Source organism: Podarcis cretensis (assembly GCF_951804945.1).
Source record: "Podarcis cretensis genome assembly, chromosome: 12".
NCBI lineage: Eukaryota > Metazoa > Chordata > Lepidosauria > Squamata > Lacertidae > Podarcis > Podarcis cretensis.
In genome coordinates, this window is record NC_137181.1 from 13,363,783 (window position 1) to 13,372,725 (window position 8,943).

At 44.5% G+C, this 8,943-nt stretch overlaps 1 long non-coding RNA gene across 1 annotated transcript in view; it reads right to left on the reverse strand.

Annotated features, from left to right (window-relative positions):
* The window catches only part of LOC307199381, a 170,200-nt gene extending 162,771 nt beyond the window's left edge, over positions 1-7,429 (reverse strand). The window contains exons 1-2 of the long non-coding RNA XR_013831950.1: positions 7,359-7,429; positions 5,684-6,579 (exon numbers count right to left, since the gene is read on the reverse strand). This is a non-coding gene — a long non-coding RNA (uncharacterized lncRNA). The remainder of the gene's footprint in view (positions 1-5,683; positions 6,580-7,358) is intronic.
* Between the last annotated feature and the right edge of the window lie 1,514 nt (positions 7,430-8,943).

An 8,943-nucleotide genomic window follows, 5' to 3' on the forward strand; every position in this document is an offset into this window, starting at 1 on the left:
ATTGTCCTGCACTTGTTGGCAGGGGCTGAGAGATAACGATATTGACCAGTTAACAACTGGCCTACTGGTTCCTCCAAACAACCTGTTTATTGAGCATTCATCCTGATTTGCTTGCACAAAGTTTATGCAAAGATCTGGTCATTATTGAACATTTATTCCAATTTGTTTGCAAGCAATGAGCATTCATCCTGATTAGCTTGTGGGATATTTATACATCTTCCCATCAATCATTTGTTCATTCCACCCTTTTCAATGAATTTCCCCATCACTTTCCTAACTGCAAACAGTCTAATTCTTTTTTAAAGTAGATTTGTTCCGCTAGGGTGACAGATCACTTAAAACTACTTTGATTGCACAAATGTGCATTTCCAGTAGGCACTTAAATTACTCTCACAAAATACTGGCAGCACCTTAAATGAAGTTAACTTGTGCTGGAATTCTAGTTAAGGATAGCCCAGAAGGAAGAAACACACAGTAAAATACAAAGTATCTAAAAATAACTAAAGTCAACTTGTTGAGAGTAGAAACAACACAGTTTATCAGTTATTAACATGTTGGGAGGTAGGAGAGGTGCAGGTGAAAGAACACAACTCAAAGCTCAAAAAGCATTGAGCAAAGCACCTACAGAAGTGCTATTTAGCACAGGAGACACTTAATAGCCTCTTTCAATTAAACACCTCTCACTGCTGAAATTAGCTCCATGGCTTAATGAAACCAGCTGGCTGAAAGAATTTGAATGAACACAACATGCTCACAAGGATAAGTGTGACAACAAATAGTTAATTGATTTATCTGTCATCTAAAACAGTTTCTGGGGCTGAACTGGCTTGTAGTCCAAAACATCTGGAGGGCACTAGGTTGGTGAAGGCTGAACTAAAAGCACTGCTCACTCATACAGCTGTAGTGATATAATGAAAAATTTGCCACTACATTTCTGTGGGTCTTGCATCCATCAGTATGTGGTTCTAGGTGTCCACTTCCCAGTAAAGGTTTGTTCTGTTGCTGGTAAGATCCAAGGACAGTTCCACGAATGAAGAAACTTAGCACTTAATCTCATGCGAGCATAAATACACCCTTTAAAACACAAGAGAAATGGCTGAACTTTACCATTAGGCTTCCATAAAACCACATTGCGTACAATCCCATAAAATGAAGTTAATATGTAATTGTAATCATAAAAATTACATTAAAATACTGGTATTGTCAACTTAATGGCACCATAAAAGAAACTGCTATAATGGCAGTCTTTGTTAGCCCACTTGCATCACTATTAATTAAAACCTAGCCTTTAAATTTGGACCCTTTGGTAGCTAGAAACATTGTCAATGTTCACGGGAGATTTCATGCACATAGCAAAGTATAATGGGAAAATCTTTCTTTCAAAGCTGTGAGCAGAAGTGTAAGCTGATCTACACGTGGACAGAACCTGCATGCTCTGATATGCCAACCCACTTCAGATTAGAGGTGGGGAACATGAATAGAGGTGGGGAACATGAACATGAATAGGCTGTGTACCAGATCTGGATTTAAGATCTAGATTTGGGATTTGGTCAGATCTAGGAAAGCAGAAGTTCCAACTAGACAACAATAATGAGGTTCTGGTCACTTAGTTTCCCTTCAAGAGCCCCCATTTTGGTAGTTCAATCATCTCCCCATTAATTGTTATTTTATACTACAAATGTTGGGGGGGGTGTCCTGCTTTCGTTACACTGTGGTGCAAGAGTGCCCCTCCAAAAGACATTGGCAATAATGCTGGGGAACCATCACAGATGAACTAATAAAACTGAATGATGTGTAAACAGTCCAGTATAAATCCAGGAAATCCAGGCCTTCAAAGACAAAGGTTCCCCTTCCCTGCAAGAACAACAGCATATTTGTCACATTAGGCAGGGATTCACCTTTTGCACTGCTCCATCCCCGGTAATGGCCAATGGGAGACCAGCCACATTCAGCAAGGAAATCTATTTCCCCAATAGACCAGAGAAGATCAGGAGACATGCCACAGGCTCAATAAAAGCTTCTAGGTGAGGCTTGCTCACTGGCCTGACTCTGAGCAAACAGGTGTCTACTCTTGCTGGCTATGAATCTCCATAAACTTGCTCATCCTCTGACCTTGTCTTGTCTTGCCCTGCCCTGTCCCGTCCCATCCTCAGCGTAACAAGAACTGCAATGGGCTGTAACAAGGTTGACTTCTGCTATTTGAGCTAGTGGAGCAACATGCAACGTGGGGAAGAACCATAGCTCAGTGACTAAGCACATAAGTTTTGAATGAACAAGCTCAGTCCTGAGCATCTCCAGGCAGCTGGCAATGGGAGACACCTCCCTGCTCAAGATGCTGGAGAGCTGGTGCTAAGTCAGAAGAGGCAGTATTGGGCTAGGTTAACCAATTGGCAGTATTGGGCTAGGTGAACCAATAGTCTGATTCAGTATAAGGCAGCTTCAGGGATTAATACGCATAAGATAGCAGAATGGTGAACCCAACCCTAAGTATGCTAAAGACAGATCACTTTATTAAAATTTCACAGCACATTCTCTGTTGCTTACATCAAATGTCATTTTGATGCACACTTCACTATAGATACAATAAAGTAGTGCCAGAGATGTTGCTGCTTTCATCATCCCCTAAAATGAGCCTGGGCTTTGGTGGGGGGGGGTGCTTACTCCAGCTAAAGAAATATGAACGGCGATGAGTCACAAATGCCAGGGGAACTCCTTCGTCAGTTGGTTGATGCCAGATTCCTGGTTCTTTTTTTCCCAAGCCAGCTGCCAGTTTCCTTTGGAACATGATGCTGGGAAGTGGCCAACTGCTTAACAAAAACTCATTTAATTTAGAGAGACTTTCAGTTTTATACTCAATAAATTGAGACAGCAGTTCGCTTGGGGGGGGGGAAAATCTGCCCGCATGCAACACTTGCAAAACACACACACAGTCCCCCCAAAATGTAAAGGAAGATGACCGCCTAAATGTGGCTGCTTTAGCAATGGGTGACATTTCCACTGGGCACCAGAACAACTAGATATTTTACGAATTCAACTTGTCCCTGCTGCACTGGAGTGCTGTATGTCACGTAAATGAAACAGAGCCTCCTGAGTCAAAATCCTTTTTCAACTGGAAAAGGTCATACCAGCAAAGAGAGAAAAGGCGAGTGGACAAATGCACGTTATGCACACAGAGACCCAAGAATGAACTGACAGGAAAGTTAAAGCCAAAGAAGGCAGCAATCCAGTTTTTTTCATGGACAAGCAATACAAGACAGAGCGTTAGATTATATGAAGCAAAATCATACCTTTATTCTTTTATGCACCTGAAACCTGCTGTGGGATGTACTACGCACTTTCCTTATGTTCCATTGCTGGAGAGGATATAATAATGTTGGGTTGCTAAGGTCTTGAAACTTTATGTCCTATTCATGGGCATAGCCGGGGGGCAGGGAGGGGCAGCTGCCCCCTAAATCAATAAAAAACAATAAAAATACATAGTTAACTGAGGTTCTGCCCCCCCCCCAACAAAGGCCTGCCCCCCAAACAAAAATCCTAGCTATGCCCATGGTCCTATTTCAGTTAGCCTGAGAGCCCACTGAGCAAGACTTGAATGAACCTGATCTGGAGCGGAAGATGCCCAGCAATTTGAGAAAGGTATCAGGGTTTTGAGGGACGCAGGTGGCGCTGTGGGTTAAAGCCTCAGCGCCTAGGACTTGCCGATCGAAAGGTCGGCGGTTCGAATCCCTGCGGCGGGGTGCGCTCCCGCTGCTCGGTCCCAGCGCCTGCCAACCTAGCAGTTCGAAAGCACCTCCGGGTGCAAGTAGATAAATAGGGACCGCTTACCAGCGGGAAGGTAAACGGTGTTTCCGTGTGCGGCTCTGGCTCGCCAGAGCAGCGATGTCACGCTGGCCACGTGACCCGGAAGTGTCTCCGGACAGCGCTGGCCCCTGGCCTCTTAAGTGAGATGGGCGCACAACCCCAGAGTCTGTCAAGACTGGCCCGTACGGGCAGGGGTACCTTTACCTTTATCAGGGTTTTGACATGTGTCTGGCCTGCCTTTCTATAATAACTGCTAAGGCAGGTAACCTTATATCAAATTTACAATACCAATACAAACCAAATATCATGAAAATTAAACAAGAGAAGGTTTATTCACTTTCACAATTTTATCGATTTAAAAAATGGAGAATGACAATGTAACAACAAGGAATAGTATGCATACATGCAGAATACAACAATCAATGTAACAAACCAGAAGGGGAAGATGAGGGAAGTTGGGGGGGGGGAGCCGGGGAATTGTTTCCCTTCTTTTTTTCTTTTTTCTTACTTTTTCTTAATACTCTAAATTCCTTATGAGATAATATGTATTGTAATGAACATAAAATTGTAAAACCCAATAAAATCTTTTTTTAAAAAAAGAAAATTAAACGAGAGAAACTGTATTAAAGGGTGGGTTTTCATGGGGGAAGCTTGAGGCAAAACAGCAAAGACCACCGCTAAGACACGGAGCATTATAGTGCAGGCCTCTGCCTGGAAAGAGAAGGGCGAAAGATAGGTGTAGATAAGACCAAAATACAACAATAACCTAAGAAGAGCCTGCTGGATCAGGCCAGTGGCCCATATAGTCGAGAATCCCGTTCTCGCAGTGGCCAACCAGATGCCCATGGGAAGACCACGAGCAGGATCTGAGCACAGCAGCACAACATTAAAAGCAATGTTAAATGATGTACATTTAAACAGCAGCAGCGACAAATTCATAAACAGTATCCATATCCATGAAAATAAAGTCAAAGCATTACAAGGCAGCGTAACGTAGAGCCACCTATTCATAGAACTGCTCACCCAATCTCACTCTCACCATCCATTTCATGGCTGGCATTTAGTACCTCACACATTATCCTCATCAGCTAGCCGTTCACATGCCACAATATTAAAGGTTCTCCCCATCTCACTAATGGGCCCTGCCCCACATGCACTGAACCATCATAACCTGGGCCCAGACCTTTAAACAGTACAGTGGTACCTCGGGTTAAGTACTTAATTTGTTCCGGAGGTCCGTTCTTAACCTGAAACTGTTCTTAACCTGAAGCACCACTTTAGCTAATGGGGCCTCCTGCTGCCGCCACGCTGCCACCACGCAATTTCTGTTCTTATCCTGAAGCAAAGTTCTTAACCTGAAGCACTATTTCTGGGTTAGCGGAGTCTGTAACCTGAAGCATATGTAACCTGAAGCGTAAGTAACCCGAGGTACCACTGTAACGCCATAAACACAACATAAAAACAAAGACAACACGCAGACTCCATATTTTATTGGACGGTCCGTTACAAAAAATAATCTGACTCCCTTCTCAAAGAAAGCTCCATGCGGAGAGTGTTACACACAGATATGGCGTCAAGGCATGAACACAAATGCATAGCATGTATAACCCCATTGACTTGGGAGTATTGTTATTTTGTATTGTTCTTAATGTTCCTTTGCTTATCAACGCTCTTCATTATGGGTCCCTGCAGAAACCAACAGCAAAGGACTTCTATGAGGTGAAGAACATAAAACTCACTCTCAAAAGAAAACACCAAAAAAAACCCCACAGCAGTACAAGAATAAGGAGCTTATTCCTTTTTTTATTCCTAACAAGGAACTTAACAGCACTGAGGAAATTCGTATTTCTTTTTAACACTTCAGGGAAACCTTACTACTAACCTGTTCTTGAGGGTTTGGGGCATTACAGAAAAGCGGCAACAGGCATCACCTGTTCTGAGGTAAAATAAGCCAGTTGCCCATAATGGTGGCTGCTCCCTGCCTCAATTCTACCACTAGCATGTGCAGCCTTGTTAACATGATATACAACAAGCAGGCTACACTTGCTTGCCAGTGACTGTCTATTTTAAAGGTGAGTGAATGAAAGGGGAAGCGACTACAGAATTATTATTTTTTGTAGTTGCACTACTCTACAAATGCGCTAGCAAATGCCAACGCTTACCAAGTGCCTGTTTGTTTCCTTCCTTCCCATGGGTAATATTTAGAGCTGGAAAACACTCCTATGTTTGAAATGTGCTTAATGTTTACAAATCTGAGGATCTGCATGAGAATTCCCCCTCACACAGGCTGTTTGAAGCACACAGGCTTACTTCCAAGAAATGTTTCAGAGCAGATCATCTCGGGAGACCATATTATACACGTTGATCTCTTGGCTTAGTGAAGAAATTCCTATGCCAAATGGATATTCTCAGATTCTTAAGCAGCAGTTAGGCCTCCTCTAGGAACGATTTGTTTCAAATACTCATATGATCACTCATCCAGGCCCAGAGGTAGCTGTGAAGGGGAGCGATCTGTAGTGGCAGCACCTACTGTAACAGCAGCAGAAATGTGGGGCAGCAATAGAGGCAGTGGCAGCAATGCCCAACTTGAGCTCTGGTTGGAGCTAGCCAAGCTATCAGCTGCAAGAGCCAAGAGCCTACTGAAATCTGACGCTGGCCTTGTTGTCAGCCTCTGTCGACATCTGCTACCTGATGCTTTCAAACTGGAAATGCTGCAAATTGAATCTGGGGGTTGCAGCAAACAAAGCACCTGCTCTGCCACCAACTTGTGGTCCACACCTGATCATAGCTGTCAACCGTCCCTTAGTTGGCGGGAAACTCCCTTATCCCAGCGCTGTGTCCCGCTGCTGTCCCTTATTGATGATGTCCCTTAAATTTCCCGGGTTTCAAAGGAAGCAGCTCCTCTCCCTGCTGGCCAGGGAGGCTCCAACTGTGTTGCTTGGCTGCGCGGCCCGCCCCCCTCCGGTCTCCTCTCACCAGTCTCGGCCCCCGGGAGCCCCTCCCCGCCGGGACTGAGGAGCCTTGAGAGGAGAGTGAGGGCAACCATAGAGAAAGTTGAGAGAGAGGAGGAGGAGGCGGAGGTGCGGGCAGGTGTTCCAAGGGCTAACCATAGAGGGGGAAAGCAGAGGAAGGACTGCAAGCGCTTCTCCCATAGATTTGTAGTGGTAGACTAGCATAGATGGTCTGATCTGCGGGTTTACTTCGGGCGCTATTCCCCCCCTCCTCCCGCCCCGCCTGATGGAACTGAGAGCTGCAGATGGAGCACAAGAGAAAAGATACAGAACTGCAGCAGCATCTTCGTAGCTTGGACTTCGTTTTGCGCAAAAAGTGGTTGCTGCTTGTAGTTATTTAATTGCAGTATTTCATCAGCTGGTGTCTTGAGCAGCAACCTCTGGAAACGAAGGGCTAAAAACCGGCGCTGCTCTCCCAAATTATCTGGTCCCTTTTAATTTCGTATTTCAGCTGGTTGACTAAAATCCCTTATTTTGGCTGCTGGTCCCTTATTTTTGAGGCTGCTGGTCCCTTATTTTCAAATCTGTAAGTTGACAGCTATGCACCTGATGTCTGCTCTCAGTTTCAAACCCACCTTCCACAGCTTGCAACACAATCAAGTGAAAAGGCAAGCTTCATGCGAGTCAGCTGAAGACAATCCAAAATAATACGGTTGATGCGTGAGAGAAGCAAGAGACCGGGCGATGCTCACGGTCATGTGCCCTCAGTGCAGGGTTCGCCTGCTTCTGGCTCAGCCTTGCATTTTTATTATGACAACAGTGACATCCGGTAGCTTTCAATCCTAAAGACTTGATGAAAATATGTGATGGAAACTTTTCTCTCTCTCTTTTTTCTTTCTGGAAACATGAGAAGAAGCTGCTTATCTTTGGGAAGACGCTACCTTTGATGCTGATGTAAAAATGTACAGAATGTGTCTAAACTCAATTAAGAAGTGTCTGAAGGGGGAAAAGAAATCACTTAACCTCTTCAAAAACACTTCCTTTCCCCATCCTAGAGACGGCTGATGAGGTCTTTGAACAAGAGTAGGAGGGCAGGCGAGAATTGTGCTGAAAATTTGCTTCTTTGAAGTAAATTGCCTACTTCAAACTACTGTCTCTAAGTAGTTTCATAAAGGGGGGAGGATCAAAACTAACATGAATTACAGTTTAGAGTAAAATAATGTTGCCAATCTGCTCAAGGTAGCACTGCCCACCTTACCTTACCTTCACCTCTCCTTGGCACTGCTCTCGCACAACTGCCTGTCATGAGCTGTTGGAGTTGCGCTCAGCTTTCCCCATGTGGTAAACCAGAGAATGGCACACAGCAACCTTTTCAGTGACGTGCCTTTCACCCTGGACTGCTTCTGCCCATCAAGGCAGGCCACTGGGATCTTCCAGGACAGGCAGGGGCATAAAGAGCTTTCTGTTTCAGTTGAGCCTGGATTGAGCAACAAGGTCTTCTTGAGCTCTGGCATAGATGGTTCTGTATCCTTTGGTACTGATTCGCACCTCAGCCCTGACTGATGTTGACTATGGTCCAACCCTGACATCACTGAACCAAGGACTGCTATGGTCGACACACACCCCACACGTGGAGGCACCGTGGAAACTTTAAATATGTTATCTGTCCAATCCCATAATGCTAGCAATTACCCTTACAGACACTTAAGAAGAGCCCCCCTTTCTCTCTCTCTCTCTCTCTCTCTCTCTCTCTCTCTCTCATAAAACTTAGGGAAGTGCTGGGTGAGATCCCATGGACAGTAATACTAAAAGGAAAGGGAGTTCATGATGGCTGGGAGTTTGTTAAGAGGGAGATAGTAAAAGCACAACTTCAGGCAATACCAATGAGACGGAAACATGGAAGGTGCCTAAAGAAGCCAGGGTGGCTATCTAAAGAACTTTTAACTGAGTTAAGATTTAAAAAGGATGTGTACAAAAAATGGAAAAGCGGGGAAACCACCAAAGAGGAATTCAAACAAATAGCCAGCACATGTAGACACAAAGTCAGAAAAGCTAAAGCACAGAATGAACTCAGGCTTGCTAGAGAGGTTAAAAGCAACAAAAAAAAGGCTTTTATGGGTATGTTCGTAGCAAAAGGAAGAACAAAGAAACCGTGGGGTCACTCAGAGGAGAAGATGGTGAAATGCAAACA